Source organism: Lathyrus oleraceus, chromosome 2, assembly GCF_024323335.1.
Source record: "Lathyrus oleraceus cultivar Zhongwan6 chromosome 2, CAAS_Psat_ZW6_1.0, whole genome shotgun sequence".
Taxonomy (NCBI): domain Eukaryota; kingdom Viridiplantae; phylum Streptophyta; class Magnoliopsida; order Fabales; family Fabaceae; genus Lathyrus; species Lathyrus oleraceus.
In genome coordinates, this window is record NC_066580.1 from 338,131,409 (window position 1) to 338,148,237 (window position 16,829).

Here is a 16,829-nt window from a genome sequence, read left to right on the forward strand (position 1 = left end):
ATTATCATTTCATGCACAATTTAACATCAATCATGCAATTTGCAACTTCAAATGACCAAACAGAACTATCTCACTCAAAAGCATACCAAAACAATTCAATTAATTCCACAAAAATTCACACCTAAACAGGACACATTCAATGTATAGCATGTCAATTTTCAGCTCAATTGGACAAAAGAAAGTAGGTCAATGAAAATCAAGAAGTCCAGACACAATTATACAAACCAATTCAAGGCATCCACATAAGCATCATCTTCAATAATTCATAAAACAGTGACAACATATTAGAAATGAATGGGATCAAAACCATGATGTCCTACAGTGTCTCTAGAATGCTCATGACAAATTCCATCTTCATCCAATACCATATGAGAATTTCACAAAAGAAATACAAACATGTGTCACACAATGTTGCAAAATGAACCAACAGAGAAGAAAATTATCAATCAATTTGAAAATGCAACCAAAAATCCCAGCAAAATTCACATGTTATCTTGACATATCAATGATCATTCATGCAAAAAATTGGAGCAATTCAACATTTCTAGGCCAGGCAAATAAAATCAGAAAGATGACCTAGCTTGGTGTGACACAAATTGTCACACCTTACTTCAAAAAATCATATCTCCATCACCAAGTATCCAAAAATCATAAACTTTACATGGAAATCACCATCAACATGTCCAGAATAAGCACAAAACTTTTCATTCATTTCTTTATAAGTATGAGCATTTCATGAAGGATTTGGCAAAACATGTACAAATGTGACACATACAATCAAACCCTAGGCCAATTAATTTTCTACACATGCAAAAAATCCACAAAAATCATAATCAAATTCTACACATCATCAGGAGTATTATGCAAAAAATCTCACCAAAATTGGATAAGAAATGAATCCTCTATGATTTTTCTAAGTTCATGGCATCAAATGAAAATAAAATGAAAAAAGAAATGAAATAATATAATTAATTAAATACAGCAATGGCATTTTTGTAATATTAAAGCCTCAAGCCAAAACGACACCGTCTGGAACAGAAGCAATGGCGCTTCCTGATTGGCTCAAACAGGCGGTAAACATGATTCAAAAGCCAGGCAAGGGAAATAATGGATCAAACATGCATATTTTCCAGAAAATTGCAAGAACTTCATCGTTCTTCATCAGAAATCACCAGAAATGCATATGAACAAACATTCACCAAAACGAACAAATGGCACATCAAAAGAACCGTCTCTCCACAAGGAACATGAACATGTAACTCATTCAACCTAATTCTAACCATGGCGAAGGGATCGATCCAAAGAAGAAACGCACGTCAAACTTCCAAACGCGATTACTCTCTCCACAGTTAACCAATTCAAAAACTAATCACATCATGTTCATCTACATTCCAAGACCTTTCTAAACCCTAGCATAGTTCGAGCAATGGTGAGATTCGAAAAAGTACCTTGTGTTGATGACAACTGTTGATCTTGATGATTCACGATGCCAAAGCTCCAAACAGATGATGATTGAGGTATAGGAAGATGATTGAAGAAGCTATCTTAGCTCAATGTTGCTCCAGGTGTGAGAATTCTCAAAACGCCATTGTTATGCACAACATGAACAGTCACGATTCTTGATGGTTCTTGCATGAATTCACCAAAACAGTTGTAGATCTAGGTTCATGGAGCACGAATCAAAAGGAATCACTCAATTTGGTTGAGAATTGATGAAGATTTGATGAAAAATGTTGATGAAGTTCTTGAGAGAATTGTGAGAAAATGGAGGGAAAAGTGGTTACAGATCTTGGAGAATGTGAAATGTGATCAAATTCTGTTATGATTAACATTATATACCAAGCTTAATCCACTTTGCTAATCACAATTACCAAAATCAAAGTGATTAGCAAAAATGCATTTCATGTGAAAAGGCCAAAATGTCCTTTGCCGAACCAGCCAATGTAACAGTGTAATTGCAGCTCAAGCAAGTCACATTTGATGTTTAGAGGCAAATGCAAGATCAAAACAGAGTTGTGTGTTGATACAAAAGCTCCTGCATCAATGCATAACTCATTTTTAACAGTACGCATCGATGCATAACTCGTATGCATCAATGCGTAGCACTTTTTAACAGTATGGATCGATACATAACTCGTACGTATCAATACATAGCATTTTTTAACAGTACGGATCGACACATAACTTGTTTGTATCAATACATAGCACTTTTTAACAGTATGCATCGACACATAACTCGTATGCATCGATACATAGCACTTTTTGCCTTCCATGCATCGATGCGAAATTCGTATGTATCGATACATGGAAAATTTTGCCATGCACGCTCGGTGGTAATTTAATCATATCTCCTCAACCGTTCATCCGATTCTCATGATCTTGGACTTTTTGGAAATGGGAGAGAAAGATCTACAACTTTCATGTTCAACAAAATTGCATTTTAAGCCTTTTTGATGTTGGAAAGTCACGCTGAAGTTGGTCCAAAACTTGCCATTCTTTGGAAACTTTCAAATTACATATCACTTTCCATTTGGGAAACTCTTGATCTGGCTTCAAAATCCTCAAGGTAGATGTTTGACATGATGAATAAACCTCTTTTGGACATGAATGAAGTATTTCTAATCACTTCCCACCTCCAAATCCACAGTTGACTTTGCAGTTGACTTTCTGGTTGACAGATGACTTGAACATGCTCAGAAACAATGAACCATGATGATGATGATGCACCATTTCAAACAAGATGAAGACCAATCTCCTTGAGAACCACAAAACCCTAATTTGGACCTCCACATCCTCAGATGATTAATGACCAGTCCAATGAAACCCTAGCTTGCACATAACCTCTTCATCTTCTGATCAAGACTTGTGAGGATGACTTGCACAATGTAACCACATGATATGCAATATGTTAAGCTAGTCCCAAGAGAGGAGGGCAAATTTTGAGGTGTTACAATGAGGAATCAATTGAAATTATAAATTTGGGTACTGAAATAGACAAGAAAGAGGTCAGAGGTTTCTTGGGACACTTGAATTACATTGCCCGATTCATTCCACATTTGACTGCTACCTGCAAACCCATCTTCAAATTACCAAAAAAGAAAAATCAAGAGATGGTATGGAATGATGAACGACAAAATCAAGAAATATCTCCAGGAACCTCCAATTCTGATGCTACCAGTTGAAGGAAGACCTCTAACCATGTATTTGACCGTGTTAGAAAATTCAATAGGGTGTGCTGGGGCAACATGACGAGTCTGGTCGAAAAGAGCATGTCATACACTGCCTTAGCAAAAGGTACCGACTGTGAAACAAGATACTCACGGCCCGAGAAAGCTTGCTGTGCTTTGGCTTAGGCTGCTCGCCGACTAAGACAGTATATGTTGAATCATACCACTTTATTGACTTCTAAGATGGATTCTACCAAATATCTATTTGAGGAACCTGCTGTCTCCCGAGAGAGTTATCACTGATAATGGTACTAAACTGAACTCTGCACGCAGTTCAAAATAATAAAAAAAAACCATAACTCTTCTCCGTACTGGCCAAGGATGAACGGCGCCGTGGAGACTGCTAACAATATCAAGAAGATCATACAAAAAATGACAGTAACATACAAAGACTGGCATGAGATGTTACCCTTTGCTCTTCATGGTTATCGCACTTCAGTGCGCACTTCGACAGGGGCAACTCCGTTCTCTTTAGTCTACGGAATGGAAGCCGTTTTACCAGTGGAAATTCAGATTCCCCCTCTAAGAATCAGGAGAGAGGCAAGCTTAGATGAGGATGAATGGATTCAGACTCGACTCGATCAGATAAATTTGATTGATGAGAAGAGACTTGCGGCTGTTTGTCATGGGCAGATATATCAGAAGCGCATGACCCAGGCATTTAATAAAAGAGTCAAGAGACAGGTGTACCAACTTGGCGACTTGGTGACCAAGCGTATCATTCTACCACAGAGTGATCCCAGGGGCAAAGGGACTCCCACATACGAAGGGCCATTTGTAAGTATTCTCTGGTGGAGCCATGATACTTGCTACAATGGATGGCGAAGATTTCCCGCATCCTGTAAACGCGGACATAGTCAAAAAAATACTACGCATAGAAGACACCCGCTAGGTCGACGTACCTAGGAAAAAGTAAGGGCATCCCGGCGAACCAAAAGGGTTCGGGCAAAAATTAGGGATAAACATATAAAAACGTACACCCGGCAAGTCGAAAACTTGAAAAGGCGGCTTGAGCAAAAAAGGGTATCCCGGTGGACTGAAAACCTGAAAAGGCGGTCCAGGCAAAAATTAGGGATTAAAGCGTATGACTATGTCCCGTTCTCTGTCAGCTTCAACCAAGTTCAAGGGATTGAACAAGCCAATCACTTCTATCCGACAGCAGGAGATGAGATGCTTGAAGACATAATGACAGTAGTGGAATTAGAATCGATAGGGCTTTTTCTGCATAGCTTTATCTTTGTTCTCCTAACAATTTCCTCTTACTAGGATTTATGTCTCCTTGTACTCAAATTGCCTGTTTACAGGCCCTCTTTCAAAATCAATACAATTTTATTTCCAAAAAGATGATTCCGTTTTTGCTTTTCTGTTTTGTTTGCGTAAACGTCCATTGATTTAATTTGAATTGATTTATGCATTTGAATATGATCAATGTTTACAAAAAATGCATGCCTAGAATAGTAATGGCAATTACTACACGACTTCAGGATCGAGGAGAAGGTCTAATCACGCTTCCCAATGAATTCGTTGCTAATTCTATTCCCCGGCAACGCCAGTTATTCCCCAGAAGAAATTGGCATCACTAGACAAACTGGTCATCTCTTCTACCCTCGGCCAAGCTCTGCCGAATGTTTCTGCCATCAGATAAAAATCAAATACCCCCAGCTGAGACAGGGTCATCAATACAAATATCTCCGACCAGAAGACTGAGATTTATTTCCCCAGTAGAGTCCCCTGGAAGAACGTTTCAGACGCATAGTGCATTCATTACATCATTTCATAACACATACATGCATACAATGTTCGCATTTATTCATTACATCATTTCACAGCACACGCATGCATACAACATTTGCATCTCATGCATCATGACGTAGCATGAAGCTAACTTTATTTTTCAGGTCAATTATCCTCCTGATACAGTCAAAACAAAGGTCCATTCAGACAGACATCTTTATCAATTACATTCAAGATTCAACTATATCCCTCAGATACTGCCTAGCGTACGGTATATTCCGAGGTGTAGTCTAGCGTACGACTACTTTCTTCTTCAGATACATCTTTCAGATATACTCCACGTCAACATTCATCTATAAGCCCATCCCAGACATTTATTGCAAATACAACATCTACAAATACGATCAGATACAGTCTAACGTACGGTTCATTCTGATTCAGCTCAACATATGGCTCCTTCAACTCAGATACGATCTAACGTACGATCCATTCTGACCTTCAACAGCTCCAACACGGTCTAACATACGACCCATTTGGATCTTTATTCCTCAGATGCTACCTAGCGTACGGTACATTTCTGAAGTGTAGTCTAGCGTATGACTACCTCCCTTCATAAGCAGATGCAGCCTAACGGACGGCTCATTCTGCTGCTCAGATGCTACCTAGCGTACGGTACATTTCTGAAGTGTAGTCTAGCGTACGACTACCCCTTTTATCATCAGATTCAGCCTAACGGACGGCTCATTCTCTCAGAGACGGTCTAATGTACGACCCAGTTGGACCTTCATTCCTCAGATGCTACCTAGCGTACGGTACATTTCTGAAGTGTAGTCTAGTGTATGACTACCTCCCTTCATAAGCAGATGCGGCCTAACGGACGACTCATTCTGCTGCTCAGATGCTACCTAGCGTACGGTACATTTCTGAAGTGTAGTCTAGCGTACGACTACCCCTTTTATCATCAGATTCAGCCTAACGGACGACTCATTCTCTCAGAGACGGTCTAATGTACGACCCAGTTGGACCTTCATTCCTCAGATGCTACCTAGTGTACGGTACATTTCTGAAGTGTAGTCTAGCGTACGACTACCCCTTTTATCATCAGATTCAGCCTAACGGACGGCTCATTCTCTCAGAGACGGTCTAATGTACGACCCAGTTGGACCTTCATTCCTCAGATGCTACCTAGTGTACGGTACATTTCTGAAGTGTAGTCTAGCGTACGACTACCCCCTTTCATCATCAGATTCAGCCTAACGGACGGCTCATTCTGCTCAAATACGGTCTAATGTACGACCCAGTTGGACCTTCATTCCTCAGATGCTACCTAGTGTACGGTACATTTCTGAAGTGTAGTCTAGCATACGACTACCCCCTTTCATCCTCAGATACAGCCTAATGGACGGCTCATCCTGCAACTCAGATACGATCTAGCGCACGATCCATTCTGATCTCTCATCCCCAGTGAAGTCACCCGCCTAACAGACGGCTCATCCTGTAATTCAGATATGATCTAGCGTATGATCCATTCTGATCCCTTATCCCCAGTGGTATATGACACACTCTGACTCCCCAGCGAAGTCGACAGCCTAATGAGCGACTCACTATACGGTCTAACGTACGACCCGGTATGACATCCATGTTTTCAGATATCGTCTAATGTACGACGCATTCTGAAACTCTCATCATCAAACTTCCTGGATGGCATCTTTAAGCCCATCTCCATCAGGAATAACTTCTGATTAACAAGTGCAAATTTTTGGGGCATTCTAGTGTTTAATACTCTTCCACCTCCAGACCACGAATGGCGTACATACCATTCTAACTCTCTCGGTTCAAGAATATTAAACAGGGGCAGCTGTCATACCCCAAAATTTGCCCGTCAATATTACAAGGCATTTTTCAAGGCACTCCAACTTATTCTGCAAGGCACTGACCTTAAAAGAACAAAAGCCTAGCTCACAACAGACCCAATCTAGAAAAAGGCCCGAACTAGCTTGCTCGCTAGGCGAGCAACTCCTTCGCCTAGCGAAGCATGCGAATACCAGAATTATTGGGCTTCATTCTGAGCCCATTAGGTCACAGATGGCCTGCTCGCTAGGCGAGCATATCCTTCGCCTAGCGAACCCTTCGCTACACGCTCACCTAGCGAAGTTTGCGAATATCAGAATTTTTGGGCTTCATTCTGAGCCCATTAGGTCACAACAAGGGCATTATAAATAGCCAAGCTTCAGTCAGAAAGAGGGGGGAGGAAAAACAGACGAAGACGGACGGAAACCCTGGCATAGAAACCCTGGAGATCAACTTAGAATATTCCGAGTAAAGAAACCCTAAAGGCCGCTCATCCGCGCCGAAGCTACCGCCGCCCAACTCCATCCGATACCAAGAGTGATCAGTCCTCTCAACATCGCAGCTCAGTTGCAAACAGGTTTGCGCATCACTACTGTTTTATGCTTTTAATCGGTAATCTCTACATACATAGGGCATCATGATTAAAGTTTGGGATATGTAATTTGATTTCACATGTGAATTTAAGTATGCCTGAATATCTTGAATGTTTGTCCATGCTATTCCTGTAATTAAATGCCATAAAGTTCAGGTTCCGGAGATCATGCTGCTGTCAAATTCAAAACCCGTAGCCGCTCGCTAGCACATCGCTAAGCGAGCCTGTAGCGAGCACTCGCTAAGCCTTCGCTAGGCGAAACAGGAGCGAACGGGACAATGGCTGTTTTGTTTCTTTTCTATTCTGCCTTATGTCTATCTAACCAAGATTTATTATAATTCTGCATCATTTGGCCTGACCCTATGACTGTTGTGTTTACTTTATGGTGCAATTTTCAATTGTACTTTATCTCGATGTTCTAACCCGTGTGCTGAATTGTGTAAAGGCTTACATATTCCCGAGGAAACGGCCGGCTAGGTATTCCACCTTATGTGTGGGATACCCTTGTGGAGATTCATCCTAAATTACCTAGCTGATTTTAATGTATTGATTTCATCAATTTTAATGTGGACCTAATTATCTAATTGATTACGGCTATCTAATTAATTCTAAAACTTTGCCTTTAAATAAGTGATCTTGGACCTCTCTTTGTTACCCTACGATATTACGGTATTATGGTCATGTCCCGCGAATATGGGGATACACTTAGCAAAGACCCTTCGGTTAAATCATCATAGTCCCTCGCACATTGCCTTTGTCCCTCGATGACCCTTCGGTGTAGCCTACGGTTAAATGATGATCGTCCCTTCGAATGCTAAGGTATCCTCACAACTGTTGCCTTCAATGACCAATCGATGACCCTACGATGACCCTTTTACATCCAAAGGATAAAACTACTTACTCCTCAATAGTAAGGACAGTTTTATCCTCATAAGGATAGGAAATGCCCGTAAAGACCTTGGATAGGTATAACTCTTAATTGCTTATTCATAACCTAAAATATTTCTCACACTCCACACCTTTCAAAACATCTTTTAGAAAATCACCACTTGGTATACATTCATACTAGAATCATTACCGAGTTATATTTTTCTAAACAACTTTCAAAACTAAACGAGATAACCACTTTGTATACATTCATACAAGAATCATTACAAAGTTAAATTCTCCTTTTCAAAACATTTCCTAAACATTTCTCAAACACTTTTTTCCAGCTAGAAAAAAACATAAATGATTGAGCAATTAAGAGCCCATGGATAACCATGGATACAAAGGGTGCTAACACCTTCCCTTTGTATAATGTACCTCCCGAACCTAAGAATCTAAATTAAGGTCTTTCTTGTTCTTTTCCACCTTTCCTTATTGGATAAAAGAAAAGTCGGTGGCGACTCTTGCTATCCGCGACATTGCGATTCAAAGCAAAACACCTAAAGTCAGTTCACCGTATGACACATCACAACAGAGTTCACAGCAGCGGAAAGCACACATCCAAGCAGAGAATCAAGTTAGCTAATACACTAATCACACACAGAAGATAAACTTCACACAGCAGTAGCACATAGAAGATAGCAAACAACAGCATAACCTCTTGTTTTAGAGGACCTTCATCTTCACAGAAATCTGTTGTCCTGGGGTACATTTGTTACTCCCCCTTTTTGTCAAAAATGTTGCCAAAGCAACACTTAATATTACAGACCAACAAAAATAAAATTACAAGCAAATTTCAGAAACACACACTTGATTTTACTTCACAGTTTCAATCAAGAATACACACTCTGGATCTTGCTTTACAGCTTTGATCAAGACTACACCCACTTGATCTTGCTTCACAGCTTTGATCAAGTAGACCCACACTCTTGCTTCATAGCTTTAGAGTGACGAATTTCAGCCACAAATCAGATCTTCAATCAAACACAAATTGCCATTAAGTGTGCAATCACAAAATACCAGACATTCACACTGAATGTTCTGTGTACAGGTTGTCATGACATCGGGTCTGACATCCTGGAAAAATCCTGCATAATTCCATAATTCCTTTTATAACTTCCAGCAGGTACATAGGATATCTTATGTTAAGACATCACACATAACATCTTGTGAACACTCTTTGTTTTACCAAAATTGCTCCCCCTTTGGCAAATTTTGGCTAAAACATATATCTTTCCTTTTTGTTCACAAGGTAAACTATCAGCAGTTAAACAACATAACAGTAGTTTAAACAGCAGCAGAAGCAACACAATTACTAGCTTTATAGTTACTAGTAATACACACATGCACAATGGTACTTCTCCTCCCCCTAAATCTGTGCATACATCAAATAACAGTAACTCCAGCTCCTGTACCACACAATTGTAACACACAGGCTCATCCTAATATATCATAATGAGACACACCACATCCATATTTCCTTATGACTGTAAGTTTCAGAAGGAAATAACAATATTTTCCAAGGCAATGTCATGACATCCGGTCAGACATTCTTCTGCTCACTCAGCCTTGACACACACCACATCATCCCAATAACTAACAAGGTGCCATACCTTGTTATCTGAGAACTCATAGACCACAAGCTTGATGATTACTTGCAGCGCAAAGACAGAACTCCCCCTGTCATGAACAACCAACTCTCCTCTTGAAACTTGGAGATCACACATGAACATATCCAACACCCCAAAGTTGGACCTGCACATACTTCCTGATTCAAAGAGAACCCAGACCATTTGATGAATGGAAAACATAAGACGTATCTTCATGTCTTCAAGAGCACACCCTCTGTTCAACCCTCTTGGCGGAACACATCCACACTCTGTGTCAATCTCTCTTCTAACCAGAGCAGAGAACCAAAATGTTCTAACATAAGTTAGGACATCCTTCACAACATAACAACGAACACCATCTGATAATCTTCAGATATCACTGAGTCACCAGCTTGATCCAAAAGAAACCAGGCACACATTGGGACATATACATTCTCATCCCATTACAAGAGATAATCTTCCATAGATAGCTCAGAACTCCTACCACAAGTTCCAAGAGATGAATAGAAAATACCTCCTTTTGTCTTCAACTTACTACTTTTCTGCTCAAAAGTAATTTGTCTCAGACTTTCCTCAAGAATAATCAGCTGCCATATGTTGATTATCTTGATTCTTCGAACTCACTTCTGAGATAGACCAAATGCCACTGGTTGATTACCTCCTTCATGAATCCTCATATGAAAAAGTCAAATGCCACTTTTTGACCTCTCCACGTTTATCAGACTTCTCCCAAAGATATTCTGACCTTCCAAGTGAGACTTGAACTTCAAGCTACATGTTAAACAAAACTTAGATTCTCTAAGACATGAACATGTAACATCCTCTCCATCCAGCAACTCCAAAGAACTGCAATGAGAACGATCTTTTTGAAGTACCCAATCTACAACTCTGTAGACCCTTCTATCTTAAGTTGATGTGCCACTTCACCAACTAAGATTCTGATGTTGAACTAAATGTCACAACATTGTGTTTTAACATCTAGCTGTTGAATTCAGCTCCTTCTTCTGCCACTTGAAGGAACTTCCTCCCTTCACAGAACAAGAGTTCAACGTTCTCATAGACTTGATTGTGGAACCAAGTTTGAGTAAACAACCTTCATCCTGCAGGTTTGCAGTTAAGTCATCCAAGCTCCCACCTTGATGAATCCCTGCTTCTTCTCCAAAGACATCAGACACTCTGATGCATGAGTCTTTAGTAGGACCAGTTAGAAACTAACCCTTCAGCTATACCAAGGATTCCACTTCCTAAAGCAAGGTTGTTTCCATGATGTCAAGAATGCTACCACTTGTTCTTAACTCCACAGTGTGCATTAGCCAATGCACTTCCTTACCTAGATCAGAAATAAACTGATCCAAGTAACCACCATCAAGACTATGATGTCTTCTTCTTCTTGTACACACCAAGGCTGAACATGTTTCTTGCCAGGAAACCTTTTCAGAGATCATATGCTTTTGCTGCCACCAAAGTGATAGATCATAAACCAATGTACTATCCTTCCTGTGATTCTGCACAGGGTCTTGAAGACGAGATGTTCCAACATCTTTAAGAACATCAGTTATCTTGAGCTCCAAGGATAATCAATTAAATACTTGAATTTGGCACAAGTAGACATTGATCTTAATTCCTTTCCCAATTTTCCTTTCAGATACTTCCACCATAAGAATACTTTGAAGATACTCTTCTAGTGTCAACATCTTCTGCTTGCAAGTACCTCAACAGTTTTGAGAATCTTTCCAGATTAGATTCACCCTTAGGAATGAGAGAGATGAATCCTTCCTTGCAAATGTGTCACACAACAACCAGAACCCATGTGGCACAGGTCAACAACCAAACATACCCTAGGCTGACCAAACGTGAGGAGGTTAACCAAAACTCCCCCTCAAATTAACAATCATGGAAACTCCACACCAATATCCATGCATTGTACCCAACTGTCTCAACATGACATACATCACCCTTATTGGTGGCAACTAACTCTCTGAGTTAAACCTCTACATACTCCAATCACACTAATCAGACTCCAGTTGACCATAAGTACTGGTGAAAGACAACAACACCCGTCAATAGTAGATATGCATTTCCAGAGCATACTACCTCAACCAATCTCTGAATCTTCATATTCTCACTTCTTGAAAGAACTGCCACTTCTGAGCGTGGTGTTTGAATTACAAGATTCATGGTCCTAATCCTCTTAAATGATATAGCAATCAGGTTGCCCCATTATTGACTTCTAACATCCAAGGGACATGTCTTCCAACACAACATAGTACTTCCAGGAGCAACTATCCAAGACAGACAGCATGAGGTTGCACAATGTCACATTTCAACCAGCTCCACTTCTAGAGATCAAACTTCTAAAAGTGACCTTCTTGAGCATACTCATAGTTGACCCTACCCTTGTCAACTTAGCACCCACAGATGTCTCCTCTTCCAGGTCAGGAGTAGGTTCCAAACACAATTATCCCTTTGTTTGACACCTAAAAACATCTGCTCTTCAACCAGTAGCTGCATACTTGTTGAACAACATGTTCTAACATCGCATAGAACATTAGTTCCACCTCCTTGGAACAAATCCTCCTTGAAAGTCTTCAAGGTCTTCATATACACTATCCAAGAGAGTAAAAGAATCAGTGATCAGGTGATTCTTACCATCCTGAAGTGAGAACGTCATCATGAGTGGACTTGAGGAGACTCAAGTATCTTTGACATCTTCAGTAGATTATGATGAAATCTTGAATACAACAGCCTTTCATCCACATGAGGGGAAACTACATCAGAGTTTGAGTTTTGCCAGGTATTATGCAGCAGAAATCATAATACAACTCAACCTATGACCACACACTTCACCAGATCAGCCTCCAAGAACATACCAAGTTTGAATATGTTTCAATACTAGCACAGCTGTACCACATAAAGGCCAATTGCCAACCTCCAGAGCCAGGTACACATAGTTCATGTCATGAATAGTCCAACCACCTACTTCAAGGGACCATTCATGGGAATCACAAAACCTTCCACAGGTTCCACCAACAGTACTGACATAACTCCTTGCAAGATACCAGAAAGTATCACCCATGGATCTCATCCAGAAACAGAACATGATGCCTGCTCTGATACCAATTGAAATTCTGGTAAAGTCAGAGTTCATATGTTCTACTCCAAGTCATGACATCTGATCCAACATTGTCACTAAAACAGCAAGATAGTTATACAATTAAAATCCAGTACTAATGTGCACACATTCACAGATGTCACGACATCTGCTACTATATCACCATAGTAAGGAAGAACACCCAGTTCTTTCCATCTGGCACAAAGACACAGCAGAGATCAAACATAGCACTTACTTGTGTTGACCCTGCACAGTTATCAGCATGATGTCTCAACATTGATTTGAACATCACCTGTTACAGCATTACAGGATAACCTTATTTTATAACAGACATAATTATAACGTGAAGAAGGTACAAACACAAGTAATTGTTAACCCAGTTCGGTGCAACATCACCTACTCTGGGGGCATACCAATCCAGGAAGAAGATCCACTATCAGCAGTATTAATTCAGAGTTAAACTCTCCCGTTTACAACTCTTCACTTAATCCCTACCCAATGCAATCTATACCTAGGAACTCCTAGATAGAAACCTCCAGTTTCCATTCCTATCACTACATTTACAATGTAATGCTAAACAACTTGAACTTGCTTCACAGCTTCGTTCAAGACCATAACAAACTCTTACCTACAGGTTTTGAGTTACAAATAATCTCATGCCTTCGAGCACTGAGAAACACATGGTAACCTTCCCACAGGTTGGGAGGTTTATCTCACACACACCCCTAATTTTTCATTGTTTGAGGCTTACAAAACCTAAGTTACAATCTGCTATTTATAACCTAAACACCCAACTGGATTTGGGCCTTGTACTTGTATTTCCTAAAATTAAGGTTAGGCAAGTTAACCTAATTTCCACATATTAGGGTGCTAACAAATAGGCTATTTGTTAGGTCTATTAATTGTAGCTCAGTTGTTTGTTTCCTGGATTTTAGATCAGCCGTTGACTCCCTGAAGAATAGCCTGAGAGAACTGCTGAAACAGAAAAACTGAACAACCTACAATTTAGCATATGCTGTCAGGAATGAATGTCGTAACATTCAGTTTGACGTCCAGAACATAGGCCATATGTTAACTCTGTTATTCTCCTGAAAACCAGTCTGAAAGAAATACTGAGCTGTAATAAATATTGAACTATACCAGAAAAACTAACTGGCCTATAATTCAGTATCTGCTGTCAGGAATGAATGTCGTAACATTCAGTTTGACATCCAGACACTAGGCTATGTGCTAGGTCTGTTATTCTCCTGAAAAACAGCCTGAGATAAATACTGAACCATAACAGAAAAACCAACTAGCCTATAGTTTAGTATCTGCTGTCAGGGATGAATGTCATAACATCCAGTTTGACATTCAGTAAATCCTATATTGAATGACTGTCATAACAGAACAGAAAATCAGCCTGAACTAAATACTGAACTATAATAGAAAAACTGATTAGTCTATAATTCAGTATCTGCTGTCAGGGATGAATGTCATAACATTCAGTTTGACATTCAGTAAATCCTGTATTAGCTAATCATGCAGCATACTACTTAAGCATGTCATGACATCAGTCAAGACATCTAAGTACAATAACTATTTTAACATAAAATGCAGCCAATCAAAAACATCTACACCCCCAACAAAACAGGATGGCAGAGCGAGAAAATCGTCATTTTCTTGATGTAACGCGCACCTTACTTCTTCAAGCTTTTGTGCCATCCCGATTTTGGGTAGAGGCTCTTTCCACAATCGTATTCTTGATCAATTGTCTTCCTTCTACGGTTATTGATTTTGATTCTCCTTTCTTTCGTCTTTTTAAAACTCAGTCTGATTATAGTTATTTACATACTTTTGGATGTGCGTGTTTTGTTCACTTACCTCAGTTTGAACGAAATAAGCTTGGAGCACGGTCTATTCAATGTGCATTTATGGGGTATAGCAACTCTCATAAGGGTTTTGTGTGTTATGATGTGTCTAATCACCGCTTTCGAGTTTCTAGGAATGTTACATTTTTTTATAATCAATTTATGTTTCACTCTCTTTCTCCTGTCACAAATGAAATTGCTATTCTTCCTATTTTTTCTGTTATGCCTCGATCTATAGAACGTTACAGACCAGGAATCACATATGTCAGACAACACAGAAAATAGGTTCCCACTACCCCTCCCGACACAGATCTACCACCTGATCCTGAACCGGTCAAACAACGACGTTCTAGTCGAATATCTAAAGCACCAGATAGATATTCACCAGACAGGTATGATTCCTCACATACTTCTCTGACCGCCTCACTGTCTAGCATATTTGTTCCTACTTGTTATGCACATGCTGTTAAAGACGTGCGCTAGATAAAAGCAATGAATGAGGAACTTCAGGCTCTTTAAGAGAACTTTACATGGGATATTGTTTCTTGTCCCCCTGATATCAAACCCATAGGCTGCAAATGGGTGTATTCTGTGAAACTGAATTCTGATGGGTCTCTCAATCGTTTCAAGGCTCGATTGGTTACCTTAGGAAATAAGTAGGAATATGGAATTGATTATGATGAGACATTTGCACTGGTTGCCAAAATGACATTTGTTCGTACAATACTCTCCATAGCTGCTTCTAACGGGTGGTATCTTCATCAAATGGATGTGAAAAATGCTTTTCTTCATGGTGACCTGACGGAAGATATTTATATGACTCCTCCTCAAGGTTTATTCTTGTCATCTAAGGGTGTGTGCAAGCTCAAACGCTCCTTATATGGTTTGAAACAAGCGCCTAGAGCATGGTATGAAAAATTCCGCTCAACTTTACTTGGGTTCTCCTTTACTCAAAGTCAATATGATTATTCTCTATTTATTCATAGAACTTCTACTGGAATTGTCCTACTTCTTCTATATGTTGATGATATGATTATTACTGGTTCTGATCATGCTTCGATTCAAAGCCTTAAACAACAGTTACAAGCATCGTTTCATATGAAAGATCTTGGTAATTTGCATTACTTTCTTGGTCTTGAGGTTCATACTACATCCAAGGGCATATTCCTCCATCAACACAAGTATGCCACATATTTAATTTCTATAGCTGGTCTACAATCGGCTAATCCAGTGGATATTCCTCTTGAGGTTAATGTTAAATATCATCGTGATGATGGTGATCTCTTGCCTGGTCCCTTATAGTATCGTCAACTCGTGGGTAGCCTTAATTACTTGACTATTACTCGCCATGACATATCTTTTGTTGTTCAACAAGTAAGTCAATTCATGCACTCTCCTCGTCATTTTCACTTGGCAGCAGTTCGTCGCATAATTCGCTACCTGAAGGGAAGCTCTCATCGTGGTTTATTCTTTCCCACTGGAATTGCTCCTAAACTGAGTGCTTATAGTGATGCCGATTTGGGCAGGATGTCCTGATACTCGGCGATTTGCCACTTGTTGGTGCATGTTTCTTGGCTCTTCATTGATATCATGGAAAAGTAAGAAACAAGCGAGAGTCTCTAAATCTTCTACTAAATCTGAGTATCGTGCCATGTCTGCTGCCTGTTCTGAAATAATTTGGCTTCGTGGTCTTTTGGCTGAACTTGGATTTCCTCAAACAGAGCCAACTTCACTTTATGCGGACAATACAAGTGTCATCCAAATCGTTGTGAATCCTGTTTTTCATGAACGCACCAAACATATCGAAGTTGATTGTCATTCGATCCGTGACGCATATGATGACAAACTAATATCACTTCCTCATGCCAGTACTCAGTTGCAGGTTGCAGATATTCTTACCAAGGCTGTTCCACGTCCACTATTAGC